At 38.9% G+C, this 15,997-nt stretch overlaps 1 pseudogene; it reads right to left on the bottom strand.

Moving 5' to 3' along the window:
* Positions 1–13,861: 13,861 nt before the first annotated feature.
* LOC118657194 lies at positions 13,862–14,011 on the bottom strand (annotated as a pseudogene).
* Between the last annotated feature and the right edge of the window lie 1,986 nt (positions 14,012–15,997).

Below are 15,997 nucleotides of genomic sequence, written 5' to 3'. Positions count from 1 at the left end.
AGTTAATAATGGAATTAAGTAGTATAGCCTCTTATAAGAAAAAAAGTAATAAAAGCAAATTTCAATTAGCCACTAAGAACTAAATTTTTAAAATTCCATTAATACAGCAAGCAAACTCTAGGTAGGATCTTCATGAAAAACATGAAATAATAAGATTTGAGTAACCATGAATCTTCCAAACTAAAATACTATGAATTTAATATCACTGCCTACAAAATTCACATGGGCTGTTTTTAAAGTTAACACAGTGAGCCCTGGCCGGGTGACTCAGTTGGTTGGAGCATCGTCTCATACACTAAACAAGGTTCAGGGTTCAATTCCTAGTCAGGATACATATAGGCGGCATGATTTGGGTAGGCTTTTTCTGAACCCCTTCAGTGTAGTCACCAAAAATAAATAAATATCCTCCTAAAAGTATTTCAGTAGATATATGTGTATGGACATGTGCATTTTAGTTGTGCATGAGCCACAACATGTGAAATAATTCTCCTTGGGATAACAGATGCCACAATCATAGGCAACTTTAAATTTCTATGTTTAAATGAAGTTTTCAACAATTCTATCCAAGCCTGATCGAAAGGGCTTACTGATCTAGGTCCTTTGAGAAGTAAAACTTTTCAAACAACACAAAGTAGGAAACTGGCATCACTAAGCTGGAGTTTCCACTGTGATGTTGCCTGTGTATGGCTTTATTCAGAGCCCTACAAAAAAGAACAGAAAGCAAGCGAGGAGCCTCTGAAGCCCCAGCTCTATGCTTCTTCAAGGCCGCAGTCCTGTGAGCTATTCTTGTAATAGACTTTGATATAAAATAGTGAAAACACTGGATTATCCTAAGAATGCCATTTTAAAAGAAAGAATCTCTGGGACCATTTTTTTTTCCTACTGTGACCCAGAAAGACCCACTTATCCATGGGCAAACAAGCCGAGAGTGTGAGAAGACCCGCAGAGATTGCTCAGCTAGAATGAAGGACCCGGAGCCACCATGTCCCATAGCAGAGCTAAGTCACAGTCCTTGTTTCCATAACCCAGGGATCTATCAGGGAAGGGGAGTTGAATGCGGCGAAAATCTAGAGCCATTTCACTATTCCAGCACTCCTGGGCTGCTTTTTTCACAACTAAACAGGGTAAGAATTATTTTCTACCACCAATTATTGATAAGCACCATAAAAGAAAATTGGCCATAAAAACAACTTTTGAAAAATAGATGTTCTAATCAGAGGGGAGGTCTGGCCTACATTAGCTCCATTAATTTACAAGAGTTCTCTTCTGAAGCTGTGAGTAATGTGATGTCTTATCACAGCCCCTGAAAATTCTCCAATTTAACCTCACTCAGTTACAATCACCGCCTTGGGTTATTTATTCTAATGCATTTTGCATTCAGTCCACAATGCTCCCACTCATCTTGGTCCCCACTCACCCATACTAAGCTGGCGTCATGACTCCAACAATCATCTCCTGGACTGTTCTTTAATAGTCACTGCAAGCAAAGTGAGAACTGAGTACTGGTTTCTGGCTGCCCTTGGGTGTGACCGCAGAATGCTCCTCCACATTCCTGGGAAGCGACCGGGCAGCTTGAACTGATTTTTCAAGTCTGTCTTGTGCCCCATGTGGTCTATTTTGAATCTATCAGCTTAGGCCAAAGATGTGGGATCCATGCCCTTCAGTGAACACCCAATGCCAATTTGAGTCCATTTTCCTCCCCTGTTTTAGCCAAGCGTGGCTCCTGCCTCTAAACTCTCATTGTCTTTCCTTCTGTCACCACAGCTGGTTGCTCTCCTAGAGTTTTCTCTCCCCCACAGACTAGAAGTACAGGATTGATTTCTGCACTGGGAAGAAAGAATTTAATTGGTGAATAACAGTCACTTTTGTTCCTTTGCATTCAGGGAATTTATAAGCTATTTCAGTTTTTCGAAAAACAGGGCCTTCAGGCAAGAGTTGAATTTGAATCTGAGCATCAGCCATTTATCTACCCCAAGCACTCAGAACCCAATGAAATTGCGTCGTTACTTAGAAAGCCTTAATGGACACCCTGGGACCTGAACGCATTTTCTCTCACACATACATAAGCAGTCTGTCAACTTTCTAAAGAATAAAGACCCAATACAGCATCTCTCTACTTTCCTTCCAAGCTCTGTTCCTGCTCACTTAATTTTTGTGTATCCCAAAATAAATTATTTAAGGCATTTTCCCCACGAAAATTATAGCTAAACTAATGTTATAAAAAACTCAAATATTTGTCAGTCTTCCTCAGGAACACACGAATTGAATTAAATGTTAATAGTTTGAAAAGAATAACTGTATTGTAGCCTACTGTGTCTTAAGATTCAAATAGCAAGCCCAGCCTGTACACTAAAGCAAATGAATAGAGGGTGACCTTAAAGGTCTTTCCTTCCTGCACAAATATCCGTAAGTTGTGCACCAGCTCATTGCACATGTCTGCCACAGCCACAGGGCCACTTCAGTTCTGTGCTAGGGAACCAAACTATCTCAAACTTCCCTGTATACTGGTATTGAACCGAGCCATCTGTGAATACAATATATAGAAATAAGTTCAATGTCATAGGACATGTGTCTATTGAATGAAGTAATGGAAGGATTTATTTTGTCCATGGGGTGGAGGAAGGAGAAAACCCACACTGAAAATCTAATGGGAGAGAAAGTGAATAGTTTTGACTGTGAGATTGTTGATTCTGCCTTAGGCGGGCCTGTAGGATATGGGTTCCTGACTTGGTGCAGGAGAGATTTCACAACACAAGTCCAGGTGATTTTGATAGTACTAAAAGGAGTTTTTAGGGGTAAAATAGGCAGGTTTAGGGAGTTTTAAGAATAGGGGGTTCATGGGGGAGAACTGCAAACTTGGGGCAGGGAGCTGCCAAAAGGCATACATTCACAGAAGAAGGGAAGAGGAAGACAATCATTTTCAGAATGAAGGGAGAAGAATCCACTCATTCACAGAATAAAAAGGAAAGCCACAGGGAGTAGAAAAACAAAAGTGAGAAAAAGAGGGGGACCCCACTTGGGGTTTGAGCTCTGAAGCTGCTATAGTGACCAATCAGAGGGGATATCAGGACACTGTATCCTTTATAAACCTTAGTAAAGAGGGACTTAGTGGGTCTCTCTCCCCCTAACCAGGTGGGAGTCTGTGCTTGTTCCCAATAAATTTCCACCTTTTCCTATACCACCTTTTGTCCGTGGCTTCATTCTTTGAATGCACCTGGACAAGAACCCAGGAAATCACCTTTGCATCCTGCCCAGAGGAAAACAATGCATTTCAGTTCAATTTTCATATTTTGGTGCTTTATTAAAGCTAGGGACAGTGAAACAAGGAAGGGCTTAGCGTAGAAGAAACAGCAGTGTTATCGGGTGTCCTCTGTGTCCCCACTCCTTGTCCGTGGAAGTGGAATTCTTGTGGTGTCCCAAGGAAAAGAATTCTGAGAGACTCACAGGGGAGAATAAGTGATCTTTATTTCTGTGAAATTAAAACCCTGGGTTTCCTTCCTCCCACTCTGATAAAAGTCCAATCTTGTTTTCAGCAGGGATAAGATTAAAGCCACAGCCCAGAGTCTCCGCTCTCTGTTAAAGCACAGTTCAGAGCAGTATCTGACTAGCTTAGCTGGCTGAGTAAGGCCACATGGCTACGGAGGCACACAGGCAAATGTGGGTCATATAGCAAGTGAGAAACAGCAGCACAGCCTGGCTGGGTGGCTCAGTAGTTGAATGTTGATCCATGAACCAGGAGTTCATGGTTCCACTCTTGGTCAGGGCACATGCCTGGGTGGCAGCCTCTATCCCAGGGCATGCAGGAGGCAGCCAATGGATGAATCCCTCTCATCATTGATGTTTCTATCTCTCTCTCTCTCTCTCAAATCAATAAAGACATATTTATAAAAAGAGAAAGAAAGCAAAAGAAACAGGAGCTCAAAAGAGAGAGAGTTTTTTGTCTCTATATTATAATCAGGAGCTAAAGCAACTAATCCTTCAGGTTTTCATGTGCTTTCAGTGGCTCCCTCCACTCTCTCCCCGCAACCGACCAGTCAATTATCTTTTCCCAGGTTAGACTGACCGGCAAGCACCTTCCCTATGTCACCCTGACTTCACAGTGCATGCACCCATTCTCCCCTTTATTGGACCATTTCCCCAGTGATCTTCAGGGAATAGATTGGTAATTCCCTGGGAACAGTGAAGTTGCAGTTTCCTGGTCAAGTTGCCCAGATGACCATGCTTATAATGGCTGGCTTTCCCTTTGCTCTCTTTCTAATATTAATATTAAAACCTAGGTAATTATGATGATAATTACCCTCTGGTTGGGGAGGAGAAGTGTGAACCATTTACTCTAGTGTTCTTGATGAGAGAAGATAGGATTTTGAGATTTACTAGATAGTTCTAAACTGCTTTGACATTTAACTATTTATTTCCTAATCCCACTTGTCCTGGCTCACTGGCCTATCTCAAGATGAACTGAATGGAAATCTGTGAACCCATGCATGGAAATTAGAAAGGAATTAGTATCTTTAGAAACCTAACGTTCTCATTTCTAGCTATCACTTCCACCTTCAACTTACAAATCATAGCAAATTACAAATTTGTTACAAAGCATTATCCAGAGATGGGTTTTATCCTCATAATGACTACCTTCTAGATCAGTGATGGCGAACCTATGACACGGGAACTCATTTTTTTGATTGATTTTTCTTTGTTAAATGGCATTTAAATATATAAAATAAATATCAAAAATATAAATCTTTGTTTTACTATGGTTGCAAATATCAAAAAATTTCTATATGTGACACGGCACCAGAGTTAAGGTTTTTCAAAATGCTGACACGTCGAGCTCGAAAGGTTCGCCATCACTGTTCTAGATCCTTGGCTGAGACAGATTAACAGGAGAAAAGCAAACAAAGGTTTAATAACATGTATGTCTCCTGTGTACACATAGGAGCTACCCAGGAAAACTGAGCAACTCCACAAAATGACCTAAACCACCACCTTAGGACCTCCAGCTAAGGACAAAAGATGGGGGGGAGGAGGGGGGGGCGGGGAATAAGGAAGGTTATCATGCAAAGCACAAGAGCATGGTTGTTATGCAGGTTAAAGGGCTGCCTTCTCCATTGATCAGAGTTTTTAGATATTTAGAGTCATCCTCCCTTCCTGGTACAGAGAGGGAGACACCCTTACAGATGGAGATTTTCCTTTATATGTAAAAGTCTCTTACAAAAAAAAAAGTAACTTCTGACTTTTCAGAGCTTTTCCTGTTTGTTGTTTCTCAAAAATAATCATCCTAAAATAATCCTTATGCCAAAAAGGCATATTTTGAGGTGGTGTATTCTGCTGGCCTTCACCTATTTTTCACATATATATGGCAGCATTTCTGGTTCATATTTGCTATTCAATATATTGTGGAAATTATTATTTTTGAGTATAGAAAATCACTAGCCACCTAAAGTTTATAACAAATAACTAAGAGCTTGGTATAGCCTAGGCGTCAGAAAGACATTTTAAAACATTCAGAGAAAAGATGCATATGTCTTCATCGCCATAGATTCTGAAAGAAAATAAACATTAAGAAAATTGTGAGAAAATTAAGTTCTAACTGTACAATTTTGACTCAATTTGGTCCATATGCCCATGCTATTTCCTTTGACTGAGATTTCCTTTTTCACATATTCAAATTACATTATTTAACAAATCACACAGGAACTGTTTCTGTATATGTAATCTAATTTTTGCTCTCTTGCCTCACATGTGGCTATATTTTCCTTTATTCATTCTTGCATTGATCCTCTTCCCTCTTTTTTTTCCTTTCTATTTCTAGAAACACTGAATCATTGGAGAAACCACAGAATGCTGGTACCCTGCCCCTGACAGATAGCTCATAATGGCTGTCACTGGGCTACACAAAGATGAGTGAGGATAAGAAAAGTGCATCATAAATGACCTCATTAGTTCCACCTAATGCTAACACTAAGACCTCTAATTCACGAAGCTACATCATCAGCACGCTAAGCTCCCTGAGGACAAGAACCAGAATATCCTTTACTGAAGCAAGAAGTTCATTTAATTTAGCACGTTAGCGCTCTTAATCTGTACAAGAAAGAAATATATAAAGAATTATGCAGGTATTTATTCTGCTTTTTGAAATGACACCATCTCAGGGCAAAAATATAATAAGCTAAGTAAGAATGCCTAGAAACCACAAAATGGAACTTCAAGTATGGGCTTAAGCTGTCAACCTATCAGTAAAAATCTATTTAAAAAGTGGCATATCATAATGCCATGGCATATTCTAGAAGCATGACTAATCTAGAAGCATAAAGATGCACACCAAAGTATGTAATTTCTGTAAAGTATAAATTTAAAGTGGGGTAGTAGAAATATACCAACTGATTGCAATATTCATAATGATGCAAAATAATCCTTTTCAAAATGAAGGCCCTTATCATGGAAATAGTGATTTTATTCTTTCTTAAAATTATCGTATATGTGTGTGTGTGAGTGTGCACACTCATGCGTTTGCATGTGTGTATGTTTAAGGGGTATTGCTGTGAAAGAGAAAATGAATGTAAAGAAGGGAATGAAGCAAAACAATAATAAAAAAATGTGAATGTTTGTAGAGTAGATTTGTATTTAAAAAGAGAAAAAGGTAAAGAGAAAAGGCTCTGTTTTTCTTAGAAAATCATTGACCCCCTTAACCTCCCACATATGCTCTGATTAGCTCAATAGCAGTCTTTATCTCATCCAAAGCCTTCAACCTTGAAAAAGCACTCATCTCTATGCAAAGCAATCAGGAAAAAAGTGTGCCCTGTGCAAAGTAGGTTCTCAATAATGATGCTTTGGCCATCCAGAACAACGTGGTAAGGAGGAGGCATTAATGAGTCAGGTCTGCTGGAAGTAGCACACATTTTAGAAATAAAAGGCTTTGCTAGAAAGGGTGTAATTTCATCTCTGAAGGTCACAGAGTCCTTTGCATTCACTTCATTTCTGGATATTATATGCTGAAATTAGAATAGTCCTCCTAAATTTGGTTAGCATCTGCTGAACCAGGTCAGCAAAAAGAAACCAACTTTAACATGATTTGAAATTCTAATTATTTCAATATGGTCATTACTTCTGGGGAAATTGTCACAGGAGCATATACTTGTTTAAATATGTTCATTTAATTTTGATTTTTGCTTTCAAGCATATGAGCAATACTAAGGCAACTTACAAAGAAGAACTATAAAATTCCAAATTCCTCCAAAAACATAACAATAAACCTAAAATAGTACTATCTGAAATAGACTTAAACTCCTAAAACAAGGCTTAGTACTATAATTTATGTTAAATTCTAAAATCCCAAACCATAGCTTAAGTTGAAATTTCAAGACATGAACTGAAATATTTTCAAAAAATAATTCCACATTCTGGTCCCACATGCTCTTCCAGATCCTTGCACTCTCCTACCAAGAGGTGTGGTCTATTTCCCCTCTCCTTGAAATTGAGTAGGTCTCTGATTACCTTGACAGAACACAAGAAGAGATATTATGTGGCTTTAGGCACTGGGTCAAAAAAGACAACTCAGCTTTTGCTGGCTTTCCCTCTTTCTCTGAGTATGAGCCTTATGAGCCTTCTGCCAATTTGTAAGAAGTCCAGCTTCCCTGAAGCCACCAAGCTGGCAAGACCAAATAGAGACTACAGAGACAGAGAAATGGGCAGAGAAACCTTCAAATAAGTCCAGCTTCCAGCCATCAATGCACAGTGAGCTAGTTGGTGTGCATGAGAAAGAAGATGAAGAGACAAGTATGGGAGGTTCTGAATTAACCCCAGGGAAGATGATAAGAGTGGGGACACGATGAGACATGTCTTATTGATACAGTAAGCATAAGTATCCAGGTGGAAGAGGTTAAACCCCATTTCTCACTGAGGAACAGAGATTATAAACCTTTACATTTTGTTCCATATGTATTGCCCTCAGTAAATCATCCTATGATATTCCAGTTTGTAAAGGGAACATATATGGGCCTCTTAGTAAATAAATTAGCACCATAGAAAATCAAACGGAAAATATATGCATTCCTTGAAAACAAGATAAAATCTTAACATTTTCTTATTTTATGAAGTTTATCTTATTGAATAATGAAAATGCCATGCTCTAACACAGTGGAATGGCATAAAAACCCAGTGTTATAAAGAGGCTTTAAAATATTCTATATATTTTAACAAAAGAGTAAAAGTGTCCAATTTGTTTTCACCTCAATCTCCATAAAGAAAATGCTATCAAATCAAAGGATAAAGTGCTTTTTTTTCTTTCTTCTAAATCTTGAAACAATTCATATAATTTCCAACAACACTTTGCACTTGTATATACAGATCTAATTAAAAAGCCTAGAAGTCCATGCTAAGCTAAGCCTTAAGAATTTGAAATTGCTAAAAATCAATAAGAAATTAACGTGGTAAACTATAGTTGGTCTTGAAGATCTTTGCAAATTCACAAAATGCTTCCAAATCACAGAAGCTCATCCCCAGGGCCCCAAGGAAACGAGATAGTCAGTCATATTTCCATTTCCCCCATGAATGGTAATGCTAATTACTCTCCCTCCCTCCCTAATATCACATCCTATGTCTTATTACAAAAGGAAAACACAATAATTTATAAACATGAAATCACATCAGAGAGAAACAGGGCCAAATGGATCTACCTTAGCACCAGGAACCCTCAGGGAAGAGTAAATGCCCAGGATTTCCACACAGACTCGTGGGCAAAGTTTCAAGAGCTATTTGAACAGAAAATGAGCGAAAACAATTAAAATGTGAATGCATTTTAACTGACACAGAATCGCCTTCCCTCCTAAATGACTGCCCAAGCTGGCCTCACAAGCAAATGTCAGGAGCTGCGTTTCAATCAAACAGGAACAGCTGCATGTGCCTGGCACACTGGTGATCCTGAGCACATTTACCGAACAGACAGCCTGGAAGTCAGATTTGTTGAGTGTGGACAGTACGCACCTAGATGTTCATGATGAGACAGTCTGTCAAAGTCCAGGGAGAGAGGAAAAAGAATGTTCACTCCCAGGAATAAATGTGTTCACACTGGCACTCACGTGAGCTTCATCCTGTGACACTCAGAGCTCTCAATGCATTCATCTTCATTCTTTCCCATGGGCAACTGTATAAGTAGGAAATACCGAGTGAATGCTGGATATGAGTGGGCCCTTCTGCTTGTAACAAGGCCACCAACTGCACTGAAGGAAGTGCTGCAAGTAATGAGGGAGAGAAGTGCCATCAGCTTTCCTTCCCACATTGTTAACAGGATCACAGTCACTTCCTTCATCACTCAGCATTTTAAAAAAAATTCATTGAACATTACTGAAAGTACTCATCTGCCTATGAAAAAGTCTGCTGATTGGAACTCAATTGGCTAAATCTTTTTAGTGTTTTGGTCTTAAGGGTCTTCATTTATCTCAGCCTTTTCCATTAGGAAAGATATTCTTGTATTATCTCCATCATCAATTAATTACTTGACTTGAAAGTCACTAAACCTCTGTGCAAGTTCTTCTATTTTCAAGATGTTAAAAGGATTATAAAATCTATAATGCAAACTGCTGAAAAATTTAACACCTTCACTTATAAGACTGTGAATCATATACCTATGGTTATTTTGCTTAATTTTTTATTCTCATTAACTCAATATATCCATCACATTCTTTCCCAAGTGCATATCAAATATCGACCTAAGCTCCATGTGCTCAGAGTCAAGGAAGAATTGCAACTTTCCACTTGTGCAAGATGTTGGTTATTTTCATTCATATTTCTAAATATATTAACTTTGACCTTGAAACACTCACTTAACACACTAGCAAGAAACCTGATCTCTTCCAAAAGGCATAAAGTTTTCAGATCAACATACCAACAACTTTGAATAGCAGGCATAAATGTGCCTGATGTAAACATACCATAATGACATCACCAGTGATGATTTGCAGTGAGTATATTAAAAGGAAATGACCACTGGTGGTGTTTATATCCCACGAAGCTCTCCCAAGTTGGCAGGACACAGATCTCTGTCAATTTCAATACTGTATCAAATCTCCCAATTTTTTTTCATCGGTGTATTTCCATACAGTAGTGTATGGTAAGTTTCAGCTCCAGCTCTTCTCAACTATACCCTTTGCCTCTCTCCCCTCACCTGCTATCTCAGGTAGAGGGCTGGTGGTAGCTGGCCTCGGGAGCAGTTCCTAAGTATGAATTATCAAACATTAGGGAGAAGGAATTCCTAATGTTTGATGTGATGTAGGTAAGTCAGATCTCATTATTTCCCTGCTGAAAACTCTCTATTAGATGCCATAGTTGGTAAAATAAAATCCCAGCTCTTTCCAATGACTCACAAGACCTGAGCGGTCTGACTCTTAGGCCCCTCTTTGACCTCAGGCTTATCCACACTCCTACTTCCTCATTAAGCCTCAGTTACACAGCCTTCCTCTCTAACCTCCAGTGGCCAACAATTTGTACTGCATTAAAAACATAGACAGAGTATAAATTGTGGCCTGGTGATGCCACTCCCAGTTTCACTGACTGTCTCCCTCTCTCTGGGCTTGTGTAACTGCTCCTTCCATTAGGAATGTTGTTATGCCTGCTCTTAGCACAAATGTCCATTCCTCAGATCAGCCTTCTCTAAACATCTCATCCAAAGAAGCAAACACCACCCACCCTGAGAGGTTATACTTTCCCTCAATGCCCTCCTTGTTCCCTATCATTACCTCCTCAGTTTCTTTTCTTTCATTCTGTCTTTTCTCATTAAGATGTAAGTTCTGCCTGGCTGGTGAGGTTTGCTGGCTGAGCATTCACCTATGAATCAGGAGGTCATGATAGGGTTCTCCATCAGGGCACACTCCCTGTTTGCAGACGCGATCCCCAGTGGGGGCATGCAGGAGGCAGCTGGTCAATGGTTCTCTCTCGTCATGGATGTTTCTGTCTCTTTCTCCCTCTACCTTCCTCTCTGAAATCAATAAAAATATATATTTAAAAAAGATGCAAGTTCCATGAGGGTATGGAACTTGCTTCCTTTTGAATTTCTAGCTCTTGACATAGAACTTGAACACATATCAGGCATTTGTCTAAATATGTGTTTAATTAGTTAATGGGATTAGGGTATATGGATTCCAATCTCATTATTTGGAAAGTCACTTATTTTCTTGAAGTTTTTCAATTACCTCATTTATAATCAAAGATAATTACATCCTCTCTACCTCTGCCTCACTGTGAAAATGCAAATTGGATAATCAAGTGAAACTGTAAATATTACCTAAATATTGGTTGTTATTTTAAAAAAAACAACAACAAGCTAACAGTAGAATAAGTGCTAGACTGAAAGTCCAAACCTAAATGCAACTTTCTTCAAATCCTTATTGTGAGACTCTGGGTAAATATGCACTTCCCTGAGCATCCGATTCTTGCAAAGTGGTGGGGATACCATTTTATGAGGAATACATGACTCATCTAGATAATCCGAAAAGTCATGTGTGAATATGGAGAAAAGGCTACCTATAAAATAGTGAAATCAGACCAAGACAGCCTTAATGTTCCTTTCAGCTCGATTATACTTTGAAAGGGGTATTCCTGAACGTGTCCCCATCTTCCTATTTAGGATAGTTTGAGGCTCGCAGTAAAATGGAAAGGAAGGTACAGAGATTTCTCATATACCTCCTGCACAGCCTCCTCTATCGTCAACATCCTCCATCAGAGTGGCACATTATCACAATGGGTGCACCTACATGGATACATCATCACTACCCAAAGGCCATAGTTTAGTTTAGGATTGATTAACTCTTGGTGTTTTACCTGGACTTGGACACATGTATTCATCAGTATAGTATAATACAGAGTATTTTCCCTGCCTAAAAATTCTCTGTGCTCTGCCTATTCATCCCTCCTTCCTCTGCCACCCACCCCAAATCCTGACAATATGGGTTTTACTGTCATAATAGTTTTTCTGTTTTAAAAATATCATATTGTTGGAATCAAACAGTTATAGCCTTTTAAGATTAGCTTCTTTCACTTACAGGATTCTTTATAGCTTTTTTTTTAGTACTGAATTATTTTCCATTATCTAGATGTACCACAGCTTACTTATCCATTCACATACTGAAGGACTAATGATTGCTTCCATGTTTTGGCCATCATGAATAAACACCCACGTTCAGGTTTTTGTGTGGACATACGTTTTTCACACCTTTGGGGAAATACCAAGGAGAGCAACTGCCAGATCACATGATAAGTTTACGGTTAGTTTAGTCAGAAACTGCCAACCTGTCTTCCAGAGCAGCTGTGCCATTCAGCATTTCCATCAGCGAATGAGGGAGTGCCTGTTGCTCCACACCCTCCTCAGCATTTGGGGCTGTCAATTTCTGCATTGTGGCCGTTCTAAAAGGTTTGCAGTGGTGCTAATTGGTGAGTTGTTGTGTTAATTTGCATGTTTCTGATGACATGTGATGAGAAGCATCTTTTTCGCATGCTTATTTGCCATCTCCCCTCTTTATCCACCCTACCTTTTGTGTCAAGTAGATCTAAAAGACCATCATCACCTTCAAGTTTCTCCCTATCATGGGTGTTCACATGAAAATAATTTGTTGACAGTAATTGCTTTCTAATTTCATTTTATAATCTTTACAACATTTAGCATTCTTATCATTCAACATAAGTCAGTTCAGGGACTCAGTCTCTGCTTCTGTGAAATGAGTAGGCTGGCTCTGACCATCCTCTTCCAGCCCTATTATTTGCTGAATCTAAAATGCTTTTCAAAGCCTTTGTTTATAGCATGATACTGCATCTCCAATCTTTTTGGATGTTTTAGGAAAGATGACAGGAATGATAAGGCCTCTACCCAGAATAGGCAATGGAACTGTGTCACATAATTTTTAAAAGTTTGAAATATATGGGCTTTTGTCATTTTCCTTCCATCATTCCTACTGTATGACACTGCATTTACCAGCAATCTTACCTAAACCTCCCTGGGATAAATTCAGCTCTGCATGACAGATGGTTAAACCAATTTAGATACTGGGTGTCAAACTTACACCAACATTTGCTTAGCAGCATATTACAACACTACTTTAAACTTACAAGGATTATTTTCATTTTCTTACTCTTTTTACAAATTATCAGTCCTACGAAAATATTACATTATTGGGATAATTCGTCTTGGATACATTCACATTTCCTAATCTCAGACCTTTATGTGTGAGTCTCCCCAGTTCCTGAACCTCTGTGCTCTGAGACCCCTAAGCTCAAAACTGTTAGAGCATTTCACTAGATACATTTAGAATTCCCAGGCAAAGATATTCATGAAAATCAAACCAAAGGTGAGTATCAGAGTAAATCAGATTTATATTTGACTCGGTGACTGATTTCCATTTGATCAACTGCCTTATATCTTTATTATACTCTTGCACGTAGGTCACTGTTAAATGTCACGGTTGCTTTACGTCAAAACAAAGTAAAAACATGATACTATTCATCTATGGACATAAATTCAAATTTAGTAAGAATTTTCTTGAGAGCTATGGTAAGATCTTCTTTACTTTTTAAAGAACTCACGGGTGCAAATGGAACACAATGAATGTCCCCGCCATGTTTCATTTGGTTTTCCATTTGGCTCCCATTTGATAGTGATTGTCTTGATACCAGAAACGGTCAGCAGATGTGTAGAGCAGAAAATTATTTTTTAGAGATAAAATTTATGGGTTAAGTTCTCTACAAATGAATGTGATATAAGAAGCTTAAGGAAACAAACTGCAAAGAGTTCCAAAAGAAGAAAAGCACTTGATATTGAACCATCGCATAAAATAACATTAGAACAGCCTCCAATGATTTTTTTTTCATTTTTAGTAGTGGGACTCCCCCACTACCACAAATGATGCGGTCAATTCCCCACATTTGGGGAAATTGCAGGGGTCAGCACATACAGAGTGCAATGGATAAGCCTCGCCTTGGGAAAACCACCTTCCTGATCATGTTCTCCCCCCTGCCAGGCAAGTATTCAAATGATGCTTAATTCCTTTTTTCCCCTGAAGTATTCTAAGTGATCTTTCAGATTACTAAGATATTTTCCAATGTATCTTACCAATTACCTCCACTTTTTAGTGGGAATCAGAAAAAAATAAAAGAAGTCTAGCATTATTGAAGTCCAGCATGTATTATCTCATTTATCACTCATAATAGCCATACAAGGGAAGGATTGTTATTTCCATTTTATAGGTAAGAAAACTAAGGCTTGGAGTGCCTAAGAAGAACCTATCCAAAAACATACAATAGAAACGTTAGCGTCAGATTTGAAATTAGTTCTGTTTAAATCAAAACTGATACTTTTTTGCTTACACTACACTATCTCTGGCACTATAAGAATGCTCTTCTATCAGGAGAATAGAAGCAATGTTCAAAAGAGAACAGCCAGCCCAGCCAAGCCAGTGCAGTTGAGTGGTTGAGCATTGACCTATGAACCAGGAAGTCGGGGTTCAATACCTGGTCAGGGCACATGCCTGGGTTGCAGGCTCGATCCCCAGTAGGGAGAGTGCAGGAGGCAGTCAATCAATACTTCTTTCTCCTCATTGATGTTTCTTTCTCTTTCTCCCTCTCTCTTCCTCCTTGAAATCAATAAAAAAAAATATTAAAAAAAAGAAAAAGCAAACAGCCAGTCTTGGTGATCATGAGCTCTGTCCTTCAGTCCCTGCAAAATGGGAGGACAAAGGGAAGAAGCATAGGCTGGACTTGGAGGCTTTGCTGTGGTGCTTCATTAGACAGGGGTCCCACAAAGTGGCACCTTACATGGTTTCTAAGAGAAAGGATTTGAGGACTTAAAAACGGAAGTAATTTTGCTCTAAAACATTTGCAGTAGATTAAAGAGAGAGTAGTAGAAATCAAACATCTCCATGTAAACATAATGGGCAAAATTTTTTTTCTTAGGGGTTGCCAAAGATGTAACCAAAGTTCAAGGCCAGAGAGAACTCTTCAATTACAGATGCCAAACAAATTTGTTTCTAGCTACATTTATAAAATGCAACTGCATCTTTTCCCACACCCCAACCCATCCTTGACTTTGTTCATGCCCTTCTCCCTGCCTGACGTGTTCTTCATTCCAATACCATCACCAGTACCACCTAAGGAATCCCTAGATTATCTCTATTACTTACAACTAATTGAAAACCCACCTAACTGTGTGAGTTAAAAAATAAAACCAAAAATATTCCAAAATTATAAATGCAAATGAACTCAGTTAATTTCCTGTCATAACAGTTTTTAAGGAGCCAGTGTTTTCCTTTTTTCAGTTTTATCACCACCAATCTGTTGGGATTCATTACATAGCATAATAGTCAAGATCACAGCTGCCGGAAGCGGACTACTGGAGTTCCAAATCCACTTCTGCTTTGTCACCTTCAGGATGTACATGAGCTCTATGAGCTTTAGTTTTTTTTCATCTGTAGTATACAGATAAAAATAGTATCCAGGATTTAATGACAATAAATGTAAAGTGAGGACTTCATATTGTCATAACAAAAACTGTAACAATTTAAAATAGCTCCTGGCACATAGCATTATATAAATACTTTTATTATTATTTTTGTGCTCATGGGGACATGCAGCCTCCCTCTCTCTCCCTCCTCCCTGCTTTCTCTCATCAAATATATTGATAATCACTTCCAGAATAGGGTGGTATATGTGGTATATCTAGGGTAATAATAATATAGTAGGAGTTCTCCAGAGAAACAGAACTAACATACAGGTAGGGAGAGAGAGAGAGAGAGAGAGAGAGAGAGAGAGAGAGAGAGAGAGAGAGAGAGAGAGAGAGAGAGAGAGAGATTTTAAGGAATTTATACAATTGTGGAGGGTGGCAAGTTCAAAATTTGCAGGGTTGGCAAGGAAGAGTTGATGTTGCAGCTCAAGCCCAGAGGTAAACTGCAGGCAGATTTCCTTCTAGTGGAGGAAAGATCAGTCTTAAGGCCTTTAACTCATTGGATGAGGCCCACCT

Source organism: Myotis myotis, unplaced genomic scaffold, assembly GCF_014108235.1.
Source record: "Myotis myotis isolate mMyoMyo1 unplaced genomic scaffold, mMyoMyo1.p scaffold_m19_p_5, whole genome shotgun sequence".
Lineage (NCBI taxonomy): Eukaryota > Metazoa > Chordata > Mammalia > Chiroptera > Vespertilionidae > Myotis > Myotis myotis.
This window is presented reverse-complemented; position numbering and strand designations above follow the sequence as displayed.